The sequence below is a fragment of the Chiloscyllium plagiosum genome, unplaced genomic scaffold (genome assembly GCF_037043375.1).
Source record: "Chiloscyllium plagiosum isolate Xiang-an unplaced genomic scaffold, Cpla_swu_hap1 HiC_scaffold_29, whole genome shotgun sequence".
Classification (NCBI taxonomy): Eukaryota; Metazoa; Chordata; class Chondrichthyes; order Orectolobiformes; family Hemiscylliidae; genus Chiloscyllium; species Chiloscyllium plagiosum.
In genome coordinates this window covers 21,834,587-21,845,204 of record NW_028270167.1, presented here as the reverse complement: position 1 = coordinate 21,845,204, position 10,618 = coordinate 21,834,587, and the positions used below count along the sequence as shown (strand labels likewise).

General features: G+C 40.0%; 1 non-coding gene across 1 annotated transcript; it reads left to right on the top strand.

Annotated features, from left to right (window-relative positions):
• The first annotated feature begins 307 nt into the window (after positions 1-307).
• On the top strand, positions 308-10,272 carry LOC122540683 (uncharacterized). Its single transcript, XR_015751995.1, has 3 exons — positions 308-764; positions 6,943-7,006; positions 7,492-10,272. It is a non-coding gene; the product is annotated as an uncharacterized LOC122540683 (transcript).
• Positions 10,273-10,618: the final 346 nt, after the last annotated feature.

Genomic DNA, 10,618 nt, shown 5'->3' with positions numbered 1-10,618 from the left:
TCCCACCTACCAGCATCCGGACCATATCCATCTTAAATGTTGCAATTGTACCAGCCTCCACCACTACCTCTGGCAGCTCATTCAATACATCTACCACACTGTGTGGAAAAAGTTGCCTCTTAGGGCTCTTTTATATCTCCTCCTCCTCCCCCCCCCCCCCCCCCCCCCCGCCCCTCACACTAAACCTATGCCTTCTAGTTCTGGGCTCCCTGACCAAAGAGAAAACCTGGTCAATTTATGCTATCTATGCCCCTCATGATTTTGTAAATCTCTATAAGGTCACCCATCAACCTCCGACGCTCCAGGGAAAACAGCCCCAGCCCGTTCAGCCTCCCCCTATACCTCCAAGCCTGGCAACATCCTTGTAAATCTTTTCTGAACCCTTTCAAGTTTCACAACATCTTTCCAATAGGAAGGGGACCAGAAATTCACGCAGTATTCCTACAGTGGCCTAACCAATGTCCTGTACAGCCACAACATGACCTCCCAGCTCCTGTACTCAATACTCTGACCAATAAAAGAAAGCATACCAAACTCCTCCTTCACTATCCTATCTACCTGCGACTCCACTTTCAAGGAGGTATGAACCTGCACTCCAAGGTCTCTTTGTTCAGCAACACTCCCTAGGACCTTACCATTAAGTGGATAAGTCCTGCTAAGATTTACTTTCCCAAATGCAGCACCTCGCATTTATCTGAATTAAACTCCATCTGCCACTTCTCAGCCCATTGGCCCATCTGATCCAGATCCTGTTATAATCTGAGGTAACCTTCTTTGCTGTCCACTATACCTCCAATTTTGGTATCCTCTGCAAATTTACTAACTTATGCTCACATCCAAATCATTTATGTAAATGACAAAAAGTAGAGGACCTCACACCGATCCTTGTGACACTCCACTAGTCACAGGCCTCCAGTCTGAAAAACAACCCTCCACCACCACCCTCTGTCTTCTACCTTTGAGCCAGTTCTGTATCCAAATGGCTAGTTCTTCCTGTACTCAGTGAGATCTTCCCTTGCTAATCAGTCTCCCTTGGTGAATGCCTTACTGAAGTCCATACAGATCACATCTACCACTCTGCCCTAATCAATCCTCTTTGTTGTTACTTCAAAAACCTCAATCAAGTTTGTGAGGCATTATTTCCTATGCACAAAGCCATGTTGACTATCCATAATCAGTCCTTGCCTTTCCAAATACATGTACATCATGTCCCTCAGGATTCCTTCCAGGCTCACTGGTCTATAGTTCCCTGGCTTGTCCTTGCCACCCTTCTTAAACAGTGGTACCACGTTAGCCAACCTCCTGTCTTCTAGCACCTCACCTGTGACTATCAATGACACAAATATCTCCGCAAGAGGCCCAGCAATCACTTCTCTAGCTTCCCACAGAGTTCAAGGGTACACCTGATCAGGTCCTGGGGATTTATCCACCTTTATGCATTTCAAGACACCATCTATTTCCCTACAGTCTGTATCTTCCATATCCTTTTCCACAGTAAATACTGATGCAAAATCAGTATGGGGGACTTTAACCTTCCTGATATTGATTGGGAAAGCTATAGCTCAAGTTCGTTAGATGGGTCAGTGTTTGTTCAATGTGTGCAGGAGAGTTTCCTGACACAATATGTAGACAGGCCAACAAGAGGTGAGGCCATACTGGATTTGGTTCTGGGTAACGAACCAGGCCAGGTGTTAGAATTAGAGGTAGGTGAGCACTTTGGGGATAGTGACCATAATTCGGTGATTTTTACTCTCATGATGGAGAGGGATAAGTGTGTACTACAGGGCAAGAGTTATAGCTGGGGTCAGGGAAATTATGTTGCGGTGAGGCATGACTTAGGATGTGTGGCTTGGAAAAGTAGACTCCAAGGCAAGAGTGTAAATGATATGTGGAGCTTGTTCAAGGAGCAACTATTGAGTGTCCTTGATAATTATGTACCTGTCAGGCAGGGAGGAAAGGGTCGTGCGAGGAAGCCGTGGTTTAATAAGGAATTGGAATCCCTTGTTAAATGGAAGAGGGCGGCCTATCTCAAGATGAGACGTGAAGGTTCAATTGGGGCGATTGAGTAGCCAGGAAGGACCTGAAGAGAGAGCTAAGAGCAGCAAGGAGGGGACATGAAAGGTCCTTAGTCGGTAGGATTAGGGAAATCCCTAAGGCTTTCTATAGGTACGTTAGGAATAAAAGAATGACTAGGGTAGGAATAGGTCCAGTCAAGGATAGTAGTGGGAAGTTGCGTGTGGAGGCGGAAGAGATTGGGGAGACACTGAATGAATACTTTTCTTCAGTATTTACTCATTGTCGTCGATGTGAATACTGAGTCACAAATAAGTAGAATGGATGGCTTTGAGGTATGTAGAGAAGAGGTGTTGGAAATCCTGGAAAAGGTGAAAATAGATAAGTCCCCTGGGCCTGATGGCATTTATCCTAGGATTCTCTGGGAAGCAAGGGAGGAGATTGCAGAGCCATTGGCCTTGATTTTTATGTCCTCTTTGTCTACAGGAGTAGTGCCAGAAGACTGGAGGATAGCAAATGTGGTTCCCTTGTTCAAAAAGGGGAGTAGGGATAACCCTAGTAACTATAGGCCGGTGAGTCTCACTTCTGTTGTGGGCAAAGTCTTAGAGAGAATTGTAAGGGATAGGATTTATGCACATCTGGATAGGAATAATGTGATCAAGGATAGTCAGCATGGTTTTGTGAAGGGCAGGTCGTGCCTCACAAACCTTATTGAATTCTTTGAAAAGGTGACGAAGGAGGTTGATGAGGGGAAAGCGGTAGATGTGGTATATATGGATTTTAGTAAGGCGTTTGATAGTAAGGCCATGGTAGGCTACTGCAGAAAATACGGAGATATGGCATTGAGGGTGAGTTGGAGGTTTGGATTAGGAATTGGCTGGATGGAAGAAGACAGAGGGTAGTAGTTGATGGCAAAGTTTCTTCATGGAGTGCCGTCACTAGCGGTGTTCCGCAAGGATCTGTTTTGGGACCATTGCTGTTTGTCATTTTTATAAATGACCTGGAAGAGGGGTTAGAAGGTTGGGTGAGCAAGTTTGCGGATGATACGAAAGTCGGAGGAGTTGTTGACAGTGAGGAAGGATGTGGCAGGTTACAGCAGGATATAGAGAAGCTGCAGAGCTGGGCAGAAAGGTGGCAAATGGAATTCAATGTAGCTAAGTGTGAGGTGATTCACTTTGGGAAGAATAACAAAAAGATGGGGTACTGGGCTAATGGTCGGATACTTGGTAGTGTGGATGAGCAGAGGGATCTTGGTGTCCATGTACACAGATCTCTGAAAGTTGCCACCCAGGTAAATAGTGCGGTGAGGAAGGCATATGGCGTACTGGCTTTTATTGGTAGAGGAATTGAGTTCCGGAGTCCTGAGGTCATGATGCAGTTGTATAAGACTCTGGTGCGGCCGCATCTGGAATATTGTGTGCAGTTTTGGTCGCCATACTATAGGAAGGATGTGGAGGCACTGGAACGGGTGCAGAGGAGGTTTACCAGGATGTTGCCTGGTATGGAAGGAAGATCGTATGAGGAAAGACTGAGACACTTGGGGCTGTTTTCATTAGAGAAAAGAAGGTTTAGGGGTGACTTGATTGAGGTGTACAAGATGATTAGGGGGTTAGATAGGGTTGACAGCGTGAACCTTTTCCCGCGTATGGAGTCGGGTATTACAAGGGGGCATAGCTTTAAATTAAGGGGGGGTAGATATAGGACTGAAGTTAGGGGTAGGTTCTTCACTCAGCGAGTCGTAAGTTCATGGAATGCCCTGCCAGTAGCAGTGGTGGACTCTCCCTCTTTATGGGCATTTAAGCGGGCATTGGATAGGTATATGGAGGATAGTGGGTTAGTATAGGTTAGGTGGGCTTGGATCGGTGCAACATTGAGGGCCAAAGGGCCTGTACTGCGCTGTATTCTTCTATGTTCTAAAATACTCAGTATTTCCCCCATTTTCTGCGGTTCCAGACAAAGGATCTTTGAGGGGCTCTATTCTCTCCCTCGTTCCCCTTTTGTCCTTAATATATTTGTAAAAAACCTTTGGATTCTCCTTAATTCTATTTGCCAAAGCTATCTAGTGTCACCTTTTCTGCCCTCTTGATTTCCCTCTTAAGTACACTCCTACTGCCTTTATACTCTGCTCAGGATTCACTCGATCTAGCCTGTCTATATCTTACATATGCTTCCTTTTTCTTAAGCAAACCCTCAATTTCTTTAGTCACTCAGCGTTCTCTCTACCTACCAGCCTTTCATTTCACCCTGACACGAATATACTTTCTCTGGATTCTCGTTCTCATTTCCGAAGGTTCCCATTTTCCAGCCGTCTGTTTGCCTGTGAACATCTGTCCCCAATCAGCTTTGAAAGTTCTTGCCTAATACCGTCAAAATTGGCCTATGTCCAATTTAGAACTTCAACTTTTAGTGATGGAAAAGGAATAGAATTATGGCAGCTGACCCCAATATGCTCCCCCACTGACACCTCAGTCACTTACTCTGCCTTATTTCCCAAGAGTAGGTCAGGTTTTGCACCTTCTCTAGTAGATACATCCTCATACTGAATCAGAAAATTGTCTTGTACACACTTAAGAAATTGCTCTCCATCTAAACCCTTAACACTACGGCAGTCCCAGTCTATGTTTGGAAAGTTAAAATCCCCTACCATAACTACCCTATTATTCTTACAGATAGCTGAGATCTCCTTACAAGTTTGTTTCTCAATTTCCCTCTGACTATTTGGGGGGTCTATAATACAATCCCAACAAGGTCATCATTCCTTTCTTATTTCTCAGTTCCACCCAAATAATTTCCCTGGATGTATTTCCTTCAGCACAACTGTAATGCTATCCCTTATCAAAAATGCCACTCCCCCTCCTCTCTCGCCTCCCTTTCTTGCCTTCCTGTAGCATTTGTATCCTGGAACATTAAGCTGTCAGCCCTGTCCATCCCAGAGTCATGTTTCTGTAATTGCAATGATATCCCAGTCCCATGTTCCTAACCATGCCCTGAGCTCATCTGCCAGTATATTAGTCCCCTTCCAATTTGGGTACAATCCGACCTCCTTGTACAGGTCACTTCTACCCCAAAAGAGATTCCAATGATCCAAAAATGTGAATCCTTCTCCCGTACACCAGCTCCTCAGCCATGCATTCATCTGTTCTATCCTCCTACTCCTGCCCTCACTCGCTTGTAGCACAGGGAATATTCCAGATATTTCTACTCTAGAGGACCTCCTTTTTAAATTCTTGCCCAAGTCTCTGTAATCACCCTTCAGAATCTCAACCCTTTCCCTTCCTATGTCGTTGGTTCCAATGTGGACAATGACCTCTTGCAGGCCCATCTCCCCCGTGAGAACATTCTGCACCCTTTCTGAGACATCCTTGATCCTGGCACCAGGGAAGCAACACACCATTCTGATTTTTTGCTGCAGAAACATCTGTCTGTACCTCAGACTAGAGAATCCCCTAATACAATTTATCTCTTGGAACCTGATGTACCCCTCGTTACATTAGAGCCAGTCTCAATATCAGAAACTTGGATTCTCAGGGGAATATAGCACAATCAGCCATCACCCCCCTACATTTTCCAAAATAGCATACTTGTTTGAAATGAGTATAGCCACAGAACACACCTGCACTAAGTGCCTACCTTTCCTGGAGTTAGCCCATCTCTGTGACTATCTGAGACCATACCCTCACCTTCCTGTAACTGCTATCCATCACATACTGTTGCTGTTGCAAATTCCTCATTGCTTCTAACTGTCTCTCCAACCAATCCATTCGATCTGATATGATCCGCAGTAACCCTGAAACTCTCTTTAAACTCCCCCATCTAAGTACATATCATTGAAAAGGCCATTTTTGCTCCTTCACAATCTACAGACCCAGAAAATAAGTCTTATTCCTCTATTAATCTAACCTGGGGTAGTGTTTTGTAGTTATGGCTTATACTTTAAGTTTAATCAAGAGACATATCTCAAAAAACATATAATCAAGAAAGAACCCATTCTGCTCACTACTGTAGACTTTTTGTAGGCCACTTAAAACAATTAACTTATGCTGTGCTGTGAACTTCACCCAAACAATTCTTCCAAGATCAGTTGTGAATTTCACTGTTAATTTTCCCATACGCACTCAGTGTCTAATCTCATTTTCCAGCACATCTAAATACTGCTTAAATATCATAAGGGTCTCTGCATCTACACTAATAGACAGTGAGTTCCAGTTTCCCACCAACCTTTAGGTGAAAAAGATTTTCCTCACATCTCGCAAATGACTGTGTGGAGTTTGCACATTCTCCCCTTGTCTGCATGGATTTCCTCCGGGTGCTCCGGTTTCCTCCCACAGTCCAAAAATGTGCAGGTCAGGTGAATTGGCCATACTAAATTGCCCGTAGTGTTAGGGGTAAATGTAGGGGAATGGGTCTGGGTGGGTTGCGCTTTGGCGGGTCGTTGTGGACTTGTTGGGCTGAAGGACCTGTTTCCCCACTGTAAGTAATCTGATCTCCTCTATAAATCTTCTGCCCCTGGTTATTGATCCCTCCATCCAGGGGTAATGTTTCTTCCTGTCTACTTTGTGCACTTATTATTTTATACATGTAATCATGTCTTGTCTCAATCTCTTCTGCTCCAACAAAAACAAAATCAATCTGTCCAATCTTTCCTGAAAGCTTAAAGTCTCCAGCCCAGGCAACATCCTTGTAATTCTCAGCATCCTCTTCAGTTCTATCACATCCTTCCTGTAATGTGGATCCCAAACCATACACGATACAACCAACCAACATTTTATATAGTTCTAACATAACCTCTCTGCTAACTAACCCTCAACTAATAAAGGCAAGTATACATTTATTAACCTTTTTTAAGCTAAGCATCGTAAATTTAAGTGTTTTAATAATTACCGGGACTTAGTAATGCAACCATACAAAATCAAGCATTTTAAATTTCAGTTACCAGGCCTCTTCAAAAGCAGATGATGTTGACTATGTCAGATCAAATCCTGTGGACAATGAGGTAAGATTTCATCAACGCAAATTTGCTCTAACATGATTGACAAATCTGAGGTGCTGTTTCTAAAGTGCAATATATGTATATATGTATTGGCTGTAAAGCAGTTATAGTGCCAACACTTGAAGCATTGTTGCTAAAGCTCAACCTTTCTCTAATGTGGAGTTGCCCAAGAATGCAGACATTGCATTAGAGAAAAATTGACTGTACATGAATATGAAACAGTTAAAGGTTGTTGGCAGACAAGGGGTTGATGTACTGAGGCAACGTCATCATTTTAGATATTTGAAAAGGGCATATTCGGAATCTTAATCCTAAAGTTCTACTGATAATAGATCCGCTGGTGTGCTTGTTTAATGAAACATGTTTAAGAGTTCACTGATCTGAACTCCATAAAATGAAGTGAGCTTCTGGTCTATGGAAATTTCTTTGCACACTCGGTGACTGATTTTTGTATACACTATGTAACTTGCCCCTTTCCTCCATTATAGGGAGATTTCCGACACAAGTCATCCTTTGTTATCTAAAATGGGAGAAGACCAGAGAACTGAAGACGACAGACATACTTTTTGTAAAGGAACTTAAACCAATAGTGAATTTAAATATTTATGTATGGGTCACAAATCTATAAAAGGTTAATATCCAGAGACTTGTAACAATATGACTTTTTGCCAAAGCTGTTGACCACTATTTGCTGCCACTACATTTTTTAAAATTTAATTTACATTTTTGATATCAAAAGTTGTTTTGGTGCTGGTAACAAGGTTCCCTAATTATCTGCTGTTGTAATATAAGGTTAAAGCCCCAGTATCAGATTCTGAAAAAAAAATATACATGAAAGGCCAAGAAGCAGTAAACTTTATCAGTTATATCACAATTCAAATAATAGACTCAAATCATTGTTTTGTTTTGAGATTGTATTTTCCTGTATTTAGTTCAAGTTTTGATCTAGAAAATGGATTTGAAAATCAGAATTGCCTGTGAATAATATTTAAGTTGATGAGTACTTGTTTTGAGAAATCTCTCCAGATCCTGTATTCATTTGAAATCAAAGTTTATTTAATGGAAACTTGTGCAGAAAGTGTAAAAGTATTCAAAATAGTGTTAGTTCATTAAACCAGAGCTCTGCATTAACAAGCAAACTACTAAGAAATTACTCAAGGTAAAAATAGAAATCTATAAGGCGATCATCAGTCAAACTATTTCAAAGATTGAGGTTTTCAATACTCACTCCTTCGTGTTGAAATGTTAAGCCAACAAAATTACTTGATGGCTTTTTTTAAAACGCAGACAAAGTTTAAAAAAAAACAATTATTAAATAAACTTTGAAGAAGGCATACTTAAATAGTATTGAAAAATGCCAACGTTTAAATCAATTTTTGTTTCAGCAGACGTGCAAATTCAAATGAATGAGTAGAATGGTAAACAAAGCCTTTTTACAACTGAGGAACATGGTGAAGCTTTGCACTTGTAACATTCCCACCCTGACCCAAAAAAACCCAGTTCAGGCCAGTATTTATTTCAACAGGTATTTTTACTATTTGATCACTTGATTAGTAGCAAACGTTTTCAGTTTTGGAGACACAATCAAAACGATGATCTTTCGCTATTCTTTGAATTTAAAGTTTGTCTCAGTTACTCTTAACTCAAAGACTTAAAACTTGTTAGACTGAAATGATCAAATTCAATACAGCTTTGAACTTTTGCAGTTCAAACAACTATAAACGATAATCAAAAGAGCAGTTTGAATTTTACAAAATAGGAAGAAGGGTTGCTCCCAAAAAAGTACTCTCTCTTGCAGTCTTTGCTATATAATACAAACTAAGCATTAAAAAGCAAGTCCAACATTTTATATAGCACCTTGACAACCATCAAGTGTCATTTTTTATTGGGTAGGAAGTCGATGGGCAGTTAAGATTCCATACAAAAAAGTGAGATAAACCAAGTAATTATTTTGCAATATTAGGGGATTGATACATTTGTCATGATTAGGAGACCTTGTTTTTCTATGAATACTGTCACAGGATCTTCAATATTTACCTGGATCGGTAGACAGCCTTGATTCAACCGAACCTCTTAGTGAGAGTATGCTGCACTATCAAAGTGCCAGTTAATATTCTGAGACTTGTTCGCAAAAAGGTGCTGGTTCAAGTCTTTAACAAGCGCACAGTATTAATGATAAAACAAAATGGATCTGGTTGCGTCAGAGTCCACTGATTTGCATTTTATAATTTAATATTTCTAAATGTTCTTACTTTTACAAAAATAGTATCAATAAATATTTCAAAGCCTTGATTCCTAACTTGCACACTTTTTTTTGTAAAATGGTAGTGATGTGTATATTTTAGATGCATTTAATACTACAGCTATACTTGTGTAAAGTTTATCTCTTTTGGGGGCTAGAGATCATTAAGTGAAACTTTGAAGAATTCAAATCTATTGTGGCATGCTTAATTCACTTCAATGAAGCTTAAAAATACAGACGTTGAACTTCATTCCAACTTAAAGGCCAGTCCTCATAGTAAATCTATGCTCTGTGCATGTGTAGATTATACCCCAACAGTCCACCCCCAAGAAGTTGCTTCAGTTTGTTCATTTTTTAAAGAAATCATGCAGTCCAATGATTTTCATAAATGTGAAAACCATCCTCAATTCTCAGTTCAATTTTGATGTATCCAAAAAGGAAACATGCTTTTCCTTCCAAAGGTTTGTTCAATTAATTTATAGTATAAAGGGAGCAGAGTAATCCTGGACACTTTGTATATATCAATATTGATAACTCTGGCTTTAATCTATACTATAGGTTGTATTAGAAATGCATATCATACTAGTTAAACACTTCTGTATGGAATCTAATGTAAAATTTGAAGTGATTAGAAATATAGGAACTGTTTTTGTGGATTTCATAATCTAGAGAAAACGTACTAATTTTGTCTGACCTAACCTAATATGATTTGGTTGTTTCAGAAGACAGGGATTGCATTTTATAGTTCAATATTGTGAGATTTTCAGATATTGAAAAGAAAAAAATCACTGAACATTAAGTGTTTCCTTATTTTTGGTTTTTGCACTGAAGTTAGTATATTTTGTTAAAAATGTTGTTTTATATTCTGTAATGCTGAGCTATGTGTTCTTATTAACAAGTTGACAAACTTTTGAGGAATAAATGTCACTTTTGAATTGTAATCTTACTGGATTATCTTTAATAGATATTTTGTACACTATTCCAGCATAGAGCTTCATTACACAATTATTTATTAAATAGAATCATTTATTAAATAGAATCATTAAGAAATAATGTTTGTATATTAGCATTTTTATATATTGGGGGTAGAATATTCATTCATCCACAAAAAATGGCATTGGACCTTATTTTGATTGGAAAGCTTGGCATGTAGGATTTATGCACAAGTATAATTTCTGCATTTTATTTTCAGAGTGAAGTTAATTTGTGAACCCTTTGATAGGTGAAGACATACCATCTGCTGGAGTGGTACTAACTAACATTTTAAAATACCTTCTCTGCACTCCTGGTTTTTACAGCCAGTTGTAAATGGAGAAAACTACATGCTTGTAAACAGCAAAAGAATCAGGCACTTTACATACATAAACTTGCAG